This window comes from Capsicum annuum, chromosome 10 (genome assembly GCF_002878395.1).
Source record: "Capsicum annuum cultivar UCD-10X-F1 chromosome 10, UCD10Xv1.1, whole genome shotgun sequence".
NCBI lineage: Eukaryota > Viridiplantae > Streptophyta > Magnoliopsida > Solanales > Solanaceae > Capsicum > Capsicum annuum.
This window is the reverse complement of record NC_061120.1, coordinates 141408485-141419033: the sequence shown is the minus strand read 5'-3', so window position 1 is coordinate 141419033 and position 10549 is coordinate 141408485.

Below are 10549 nucleotides of genomic sequence, written 5' to 3'. Positions count from 1 at the left end.
GAGCAGTCTATTTTATTATCCGATATACATATCAATAAATATTGATCGAAGTTAATTATAAATCCTTTATAACAATAAAAAAACAATCTCACACAAATCACTCAAAAATGCATTGAGAATCATTCCATTCATCCCACACACCCCAAAAAAAACCACAAAACAACTAGGGAAAGGGGTAAGATAGTTATATCACACAACAAAATATTTTACAAAAATTACCAAAAATCAGGTCATTACAATAACCCTCAATTCCTCATTTCTGTACAATAGAAATATTTTTTCCCTTCATCTTCTTTGTGGTTAAAATTGATCAATTATGGAAAATAAATTAAATATAAATAATAATTTCATCCAAAACTTAATATTAAGATAAAAATTTATTTTCATTACCAAGTATCACTAATTATTTGATATGCTGGGTGTATTTAGCATAAAGGATAAGTTGATTTCTTACTTAGTTTTTAGTATTTGATAAGTAAGTTAAAAAAATACCATCTCAAGAGCATTATCGGTAATCTAGCAAAAGAACTGTTAAGGTCGGAGGGAAAGAGTGTGGGGCCTTAGGGGTGATGGCATGGGTAGGATACTCAAAGGATTGAGGTTGGAGGTGTTGTCTTGTTGGGTGGTTCAGAGGATAAAATAAGCATATTAAGTCACTTATAAAATTTGTTTTTCATGCTTTCACTATTGAAGTCATTTTTTTTATGGAACTTATATCCCAAAAAAGTATTTTTTAATAGTTTTACCTAACCAAACATGAGAAAAGAATAAAACACTTTCAAAATAGGTTGATTTTATAATTTAGAGAATAAAATATATAACTTGTGTATCATTCAATGGGGTCTTAATATTTATAACAAAATCGAAGTTGTTGGGAGAGGCGACAAAGGAGCATTTGTACCGATTGGGGTTGGTATACCCAAGATACTAAAGTTCCCAAAATCTCTTCCTCCACATCCATGGTTGACAATGTACAAAGAAAGTGGGATGAGGTAAGAGAGGAGTGTATTCGAAAAATGATGACCCAACTTGAGCTCTTGACAAAGCATGTTATGGGTGCACCCGGAAAAGCGGTAAATGCCATAGTATCTAAGGCCTATGAGGAGGATAAGAAGTTGGACGAGGAGATCTAGTATTTAGAAAACTATTCAAGAGGTTCCTGCCCTGCCTATCAAAGGCAAGGTGAAAATCAAGGTTGGATAAACCGTGAGCGTGATAGGGATTGGAGGGATAGAGAGAGTGATTATGACCACTTTGTGCACCCCATGATCGAGATATGAACAATGAGTCAAAATTCACTCACCCCAAAACTTCAATACTAAGGATGTTTTGGCCTAAATTTTGAATAATATGGAAGGTACGGATAATATGGTCCAATAATTGAAGGTGACCTCTCTCAACTCTCTCAAACCATGGAGGCCCACTTCACCTCTGTCAAGTAATTGGAGACCCAAATTAGGAAAATCTCCACGCAACTAAATGCTAGGCCTAGAGGTGGAGTACCTAGTGTAATAATTGCTAATCGAAGGAATGACTCTCAAGTCCTAGCAATTTTCACCAGGAGTAGGAAGATACTTGATCAGAACTTGAATGATGGCTTGAATGGGAAGATGCCTAAGGCTAAGACAAGGAGGTGTTACCTCAAAATCAAGAAGAAGAATATGAGAGAGATGGCGAAGAAGTGGTTTAGGTTGAAAATCCTCAAAGTGAAACAAAGCTTACAATCCAAGTTTCTCCCTTATTCCCTTAACAATGTCAAAGAAAATAGGAGGGTGACAAGCTATAAAAATTCATGGCCAAGCTTAGAAATCTGTCAATAAATATTCCATTACTTGAGGCGATCTAAGAGACCTGGGATATGCTTAGATAATGAATAAATTGATGTAGAAAAAGAAGTTTGATGAAAGTGACACCATTGAAGTCACCCTTGGTTGTATTACTATCGTGGCCTGTACGGTTGCGAAAAATAAAGATGACCCTGGAGCTTTCACTATTCCTTTTACCATTGACATGCATGTGTTTGCAAAATCCTTAGGTGACCTTAGAGCAAGCATCAACCTCATGCCCTTTGTCATCAACGAAAAGATCTGTTTGAATGCCTTTACCCCGATCTCTATAAGACTCCTAATGGCAGGCCAGTATATCAAAAGGCCGGTGGGAATTTTATTTGATGTCCTAGTTAAAGTGGAAAGTTTATACTTCTGGGGGACTTTACGGTCTTGGACTATGAAATAGCCAATAGGTGCCTATCATCCTTGTTCATCTATTTTTAGCCATTGGAAGGGCAATTATTAACCTAGAAATGAGGGAGATGAAGTGTAGGGTACAAGAGGATGAGGTCACTTTTAAGGTTTGTAAGAAGATGAAGCAATCCACGAAGCTTCAAATTGAATCTATGGTGGATATTTAGATTGAGGAGGAAAAGAAAGGTGGGCTTGAGGACCCGCCTTGAGAAAAACAAAAAGAAAAATGTCATACCATGATGTTAACTAAGGAGCTCTATGGGAGGAAACCCACAAATTCCATGAATGTGACTTGAATCCTTTATTTATGGTATTGTAGCTTAGATTTTAGTTTTGACATTTTAATAACCTGTCCACTTGTGGAATTATATAGTGCATTGGATGAGCTTAAAAAAAGAAAGTGTGAAATTTTTGTATGAAAAACTGAATAGGGAATAGCTGTCAATCTATGAATTGAGTTGAACAGAGGAAATAGGGGAGGAAAAATTCTCTCAGTTACCGCGATCATAGGTTCTTGGTCGCGATCGCAGTCACCTGCATGCCTACAATTGCAGTCACTTAAATATGGTCAAGGTTGCTTTAGATATATGACTAGGTGAATCTCCTATTTTCCTTACACTTCCTTTTCAAATCTTACTCTCTAATTGGACCAAATTCTAGTAAATTTTGTGAGCTCTCCAACAACATCCTTGCATTCCTCTTGCATCATAAATCTTATACGTGCCTTACATACATGCTTTGATTTTTTTAAATAGTCCAAAGAATGCATGATGTATAAAAATCTTAGGTCTTTGATTCTTATGTTTCCATGTTTTCACACTTGGTATTTGTGTGGTGTTTAGCTACTGGAGTATGGTGTACAAAAGTGGGGAAGTCTTGAGTACCCAAAAATTTGTGCAAATTGAGTATGCACACAAAGTGTTTGATATTTTTCCCAAATAAGTATTCAATAGTGGTTTTTGCATTCAAAAGGGCATAATTGAGCACCTAATAGCCTTGTTCCTTATATTAATATGAATTCATATTGTAGAACATGCTTGTTGTCTAATAATTTGGAAATGTTAAACATGAGATGCTGGTAGGAACTGCTCTCAGTTATCATGATTATGGTCATTGGAGCACGATTGCATCAGCGCGATTGCTGTTATGACCCATGATTGCGGTAACAGAGGGTGATTTGCTTCTATGTAAAATATCCTGCACTACAAATTTTTAACCAAACACCAACAAGTTCCCATGTAATAAGCATTAGTGAACAATGTGGCATAGTTTGTGTATAAAAATGTCATTTATTTACATCATGTGTGCCTAGTGCTTTAAGGACAATCTCATGGAAAAGTATGATCACATCAAATTCATGGCAGCCGAGTGCCACACTTACTACTTTAGTGATATTCCGAGGATAAAGCTGATTCTGGAGAGAGGAATTTGCTTGGAAAATGGCCAAAAAAAATTCTGACATTCCACGAAGAGGTTGAAGCTACAGGGTGGTGGTGTTTTACCCAGACCCATGAAGTACAAATGAGTAATGGGTCCGTGAATTCTATGCCAACATTAGTGTCGTTTCTTTTTTGGATCTATCCGACATGACTAAAATTCTGGAAAATGGTGCTCTTTGGGGTGAACAAAATCAATAATGTTTATGGGTTCCCACATGCAGGCACTGGGGAATTCAAAGTAAAAGGGTGTGAGCCGGGAAATTGTTTGGCGAAAAGATTATATCCAAAAAGAAAGTCTCATGGATGAAAATAAAAAGTAACATCTCTATGAATAACTTCACTTCTGAGGCTAAAATTTGGTTGCACATTATATGTAGCCGATTCTCCCCTTGCACCCACATGATAGAAGTCCCAGATCTACATGCTTGAATGATGTATGGTATTTTAGATGACGTTTCTTTAGATTTGGGTCTGCTAGTAGTCAATTAAATGGACCATTTCAAGGACCAAGGTTGTATGCATATCTTTTGTCCCTCATTTATTACTGAGCTTAGTAGGAGAGCAGGGGTTGAGGAGTATATTGGAGATACTTGGGTGCACCCTATCCCCCTTATTTACCCTATGAAGATTAGAGAGGAAGGTGCACCTTACAAAGGCAAGAAGAAAAAGTTTGACTTGGGGAAGTCAGCATGTATTGAGCCTGATCCTCATAGGCCATCCACCACCGGTCCTCTTGAGGATATTGGAGTTGATATTATGTCCATCAGGGAGCTTGTGCCGAGTTTTCCCTATGGATCAACAGAGCCCTCCACCATTCTTCATTCATATATTTCACGATCTGATTATGAGAAGTACAGAGAGGATCAAAAGAAACAACAATCTACCATTTCTAGGCATGAGAAATCCTACTCATCTTTGGTGGAATCACATTGAGATCTCAGCATTACATATGAAAATATAGTCATAAGGGAGAAGAAGAGGGATGAGTTCTTTAGCAAGATATGGAAGGGGTGAAGGGCCTATATAAAGTCCTAAAACCTCGAGATGGACTTTCTTCCTCATTGGTTGAGAGTGATGATAAGGCACTACCTAATTGGTTTAATCTATAGGAGAATAATGTTGATGCAGATTCTGAGATTTGCAATATCCCTTGAAGTGGTTTCAGGGAGCACCCTTATCTCTTTTATCTTTGATTATTTGTGTAGTGCAGATACTGCTACCTTTTAATTTGGGGGTGACTGTCTCCGTGTTCATTTTATTTTTGCCTGTATTATTGATATTTCGGTATGTTTTTCTTCTCTTTTAGATTATTCTTATTTTTATTTGGGTTGTAATATCAGGGGAGTCTGATGGTGCCCATATTTGCATGGATTAGTTACTCTGTTCCTAGATTGTTGTTTTATTTAATTTTGGTCACTTGATGAGCCTTTCTCTATGATAGACTGATTGACAACATTCTTAAGGGGAAAGCATTGTGATTAGGTTTTTGTCATGGATGTAGGGGAAGTTTGAGCACCCGTGGAATCAAGGTCACAAATGCAAAGAAAGTTTGAGTACTTGTGGAATTGTGGCATTGTTGATTTGGGATCGCATATATACAATTGGCAAAGTCTGAGTAGCCATATAGGTGGGTAGCCCATATTAATGACTCAATGTAAGACAAGAGCTTGGGATGTTGCCATGATTAACAAATTATGTGTGGTGTGAATGAAAAATAACCCACAACCTCTTCGTCTAAATTTTTTACAAAATTAAAGGCATGGATGTGAGCAACTTTGCAACAAAACTTTTTCTCTTTTTAGGATTCCAAAAATTGATTGAGGAAAATTATTTGTCTCGAGTGGGAGCAACAATAGAACCCTCTCGACGAGATTCATATGCCATGTGTGGGATCTTATTTGTATATATCTCATGGTACTTGTACCATCTAGAACTTGCCCCATTAGTCTTTCAAGGTTAAATTTTTGTTGTATTTGGTTGGTAAAATAACCCTAGGCCCTTATTGTGATATTGGAAACCCACTTTAGCCTGAAAAGCCTACCAATACATAGATAAAATCCTTAGTCACCAACTTTGAGCTTTTGGACTTTTCTTTTGGAAACATATTACAAGCCGTGACTCTTTTACCATCCTTCTCTTTAACCTTATCCTCCTTGAACTTAAGAATGAAATTTAAGGCTAAAAGCCCGAGTTAGGTGTGGTACAAGTTGAAAGAGGTGTCATTAGGCCACAAAGTTATAAGAAAATGTCGACATGCTTAAGAGAATGAAGAAAAATGATTAATAGAAAGAAAGGATCGAACAAAGGAAAGAAATGCATGAATTATACACATACAAAAAAAGAGAGAAGTGGAAAGAAAGTGGGGAAACCAAGAAAGGCAATGTAGGCAAAATAGTAAAAGAAAAGAAGTGGCCTAGTAGCAAAATTGAAGAGAGTGTGTTGTAGAATTTCAAGGAGGGTTTAGCCTTGTTGTCCTAAAATTAATATCCTACCCTACCATAAACCGATATTACAATCTCAAAAAGTCCTTTGTGATTCCCAAAAAATATGATCATTGTAGTGGCGATTGAAAATAAGGGCAAGCCTATGGCATGGTAATTGTTAGCATTGAGAATTCTTGAGAGAGAGAGTGTATGCACTTAAATTCCTTATTGTATGGTTGATAGATCGATGTGTGAATTATTCTTTCTTGTGAGGAGGCATCTGATCAATTTAAGGTGGGTGATTTTGTTACCTTTTGAACAATGAGGCAAAAGAAAGTATAACGTGTTTGAGGTCAAGAAGTGAGTCATTTCTAGAGTACTAGTAGTTGCCACATAGTTTCTCCTTAAAGTCTATTGAGACCTTTACTATTCTATTTTATGTTGAGGAATGTAGTCAAAATAATTTTGTCCACGTGTGAATAACTTTTTGAGGTAGTAATCAAGTTAAAGTCAATATGATCACTGGGTTATGGAATGTAGGCATACATATGAAATTATCTTATGATAAGGGGTGGTGTTGCTTGAGGACAATCAAGGTTTTAAGTTGGGGTGTTGATGAGTGGTAATTTTACCACTCATTTGCACTAAACTTTCATGCACACTACCATGTTTTATATAAATAAATGAGACATAATCGTGATTTAATACACTAATATCCAAATTTTATAGGCATAGAGTTGGTGAGATGAAAAGATGTGGATTTAAGCTAAAATAGATCAAGTGGAAGAAAAGCAGTGCAACTGAAGACCTAGAGCAAACATCCGCCCCAGTTTTTGCAACCTCGAGCCAAAGGCCGCGGATGCGGTCAGTCAAGATGATTAATAAAATGTGATTATAGGACCATACCACAGTCGCATTGGTCGCCATCTCGGACAAACTCATGAGATCGCAGCCAAGTGAGAAGGTTGCCTAGGGAAATTTTTTTATTTCACTTGGCCAAATCCTAAACCTTACATAGGCAAAAACCCTTTCTTCTTTGGGTATTGCTTGCCTCATAGACAATTTTGAATTTGAAATAAGAACCCTAATTGGGAAAGATTGTAACTACTTTTGGATACATAAGTTCTTAGTATTCTGTGAAGGATGGATGCTTTGGATAATCTCTCTACTTTCTTCATAAGTAGCTACATATTTTATTCATGGGATTATGTTAAACACAAGTGTAATTGTGTGTGGGTGTTGTTGTGTTTGCATGATTTTTAGTTGTTAAGTATGGATTCCACCATTGCTTGATTTTAATAGTTGGAATTTGAGGGTGAAAAACCACTAAATCTCCAAATGGGTTTAATAGGTGAAAACCCCAAACTCTAGAAACTGTTCATCATTCTTGAAAGAAGGATGAAGAAGAACATATAGGAACCCATATTGACAATGACCGCCTTACCCCTTAAATATAGGAGTAAGTTGAACGTTATCAGTTATCAACCCATTCATAATATGATTCATCTTCTCCTTAGAGAATAATGCATCATAAACTTCATCTACGGTTAGGTTCTCAAAAATATATAAAATCATATCCCTAACGATCGAATATGATGCAGGCAGTGAACACGGTAAAATTAACCCTAGATCTTCCTCATCGTACTTAAACACTAGAGTCTCTAAATAAGAGATGATTTTCTTAAATACAGGTGATCCTCCAAAGACACACCCTCACACATACGATGAGAATAAATTCATTGTTTGAGATGCAACTAACTAGTTAAGCTCTTTATCATGCATAGCGATTCCAGTTTCAATCACAATATATCGGCAGTGATCTCCTTCCAAACATATTATAGAACCTAATTAGATAAATAAAGGTAGATCTATGATGGAGCCTTTTGATCTTTACACCATTTATCCTCCTTTTTCCATGATGAGGTAATCTTGTCTAACCCTAATAGATCATAGTCCTAACCCCTTTGTATGAGCACGACCCACTTTTTAACATGCTGTGACAAAAATCTTGTGTTACGATCCAATAACGAAATATCATACTTCATAGTTGCCATCCCCAAGAAAACAATCACTCTAATACAAGTTTGTTATGTTAGCAAAGTATAAGCAATACTACAAAGTAAAAGAAAACAAGAAGAGGACACACAATTCTATGTGCAAACCCTTGACAGGAAAAACCACGGGCAGAGGAAAAGGAATTCAATATAATGGAGAGTACTACAATAAATAGACAAAAGTCTCAATGACATAGTAAAAACATCCAAAACAACCCACTAAATCATATTTATATAATAGGTGCGTTTAAATAAATCTCGTGCCCAAAAACATACAGGTCTATACCGTTTCATATGTTGTAAACCAATCCCCATGGTGACCCATATGAAATGTGTAAGCTGAATCAAGAATCTAATTCACAAAAGGTTTTGAGTTACCATCATAAAAAACCAAGAGTTCTCCATCACTACCGCCATTTTAAACTAAATTGGCTTCACCGAACATCTCTAGTTATTTTCCTTTCTTGTTTTCATCTTTCCTTTTATTTCTAATATTTAACTTATAACACTCAGATTTGAAATGTTTCTTATTCTTGTAGTAATTACAAGTTTCGTTTTAGTTTCTAGATTTCAACCTATTCCTGTCATCACCTCCAGAGTTCCTCTCATGAGTCCTTCCTCTAACTATGAGACCATCTCCTTGAGTCACTGTCCTATTTACAAGATGCTTCATTTTCTCCTTAGAGAATGACGAATCATAGACTTTATCTAGGGTTAGGGTATAACGAATATATAAAATCATATCCCTAAAGGTAGAATATGATGCAGGCAGTAAACATAGCAAAATCAATCCTAGATCTTCCTTATTATACTTAACCTCCAGAATCTCTAAATCAGATATGATTTCCTTAAATAAAGTTCGGTGATCCTACAAAGATGCACCCTCAGACATGTGATGTTAATAAATTCATTGTTTGAGATGTAACTTACTAGTTAGGATCTTTATCAAACATAAGGATTACAGTTTCTACCACAATGCAGCGACAATTATCTCCTTTAAAACATATTGTAGAATCTAATTGGATAAATGACGGTGGATCTAAGATAGAGACTTTCGATACTTATGCTATTTATCCTTATCTGTACATGATGAGGACATCCTATCAAACCCTAATACAACATCATCCAAATCAATTTTCGTGAGTACAACCTATATCTTGACCTATCATTATAAAAATCAGGTGTTGCGGTCCAATAATGGAACATCAAACATCATGGTGGCCATCCCTGAGAAAAAAATCTCTTTAATAATAGTTTGATATGTTCGGGCAGAATAAGCAATACCATAAAGCAAAAGAAAATAAGAAGAGGTCACACAAATTTACATGGAAATCCTTAACGAGAAAAACCATGGGCAGAGGTAGAGGAATTCACTATAATGGAAGGAGTACAATGAGGAGAAAAAATTATTAATGACATATTAAAAACATCCTAAACAACCCACTAAATTACACTTATATAATACATGCATACAAATAAAATGTTGGCCCAAAAACATACGAGACCATACCGTTTATATTTTGTAAACAAATCCCGATTGGGAAACATATAAATATGCAAGCTAAATCAAGAATCCAATCCTCACAAGGTTTGGAGTAACCATAAAAACTACCAAGAGTTCTCCATCACTACCTCCATCTTAATCAAAACTAGCTTCACTGGGCTGCCATGTTTGTCTTTCTTTCTGGTTTTTAGTTTTCCTTTTATTTCTATTATGTACATATAACACTCAGATTTGATAGGCCATTCTTTTAGCAGTAGTTACAGGTTATTTTTGTTTCAAGATTTTGACCTATTCCTACCATCTCCTCCAGAGTTCCTCTCTTGAGTCCTTCCTCAAACAATAAGATCATCTTATTGAGTCATTGACCCATTCACAAGATGCTTCATCTTCTTCTTTGAGAACAACGCATCATAGACTTCATCTATGGTTGTGGTATGATGACTAATTTAATCGTATCCCTAAAGGTTGAATATTATATGGGTAGCGAACACAGCAAAATCAACCCTAGATCTTCCTCATCGTACTAAACCTTCAGAGTTTCCAAATCAAAGACGATTTTCTTAAAAAAAGGTTAGGTGATCCTCTAAAGATGCACCCTTTGATATACGATGTGAATAAAGTAGTTGTTTTTTTTGAAACTTACTAGTTAGGCTCTTTGTCATACAAAAGGATTCTAGTTTCTGCCCTAAAGGTAGGGCAAGTATCTCTTTCAAAACAACCTGTAGAATCTAATTGGATAAATAAAGGTAGATCTTTGAAAGAGAATTTCGATCCTTATGCCATTTATCATCCTCTTTCCACGATGAGGGCATCCTATCAAACCCTAATATAGCATCATCCTAATCTATCTGCAAGAGCACAGCCTACATCTTGACCTGTCAAAACA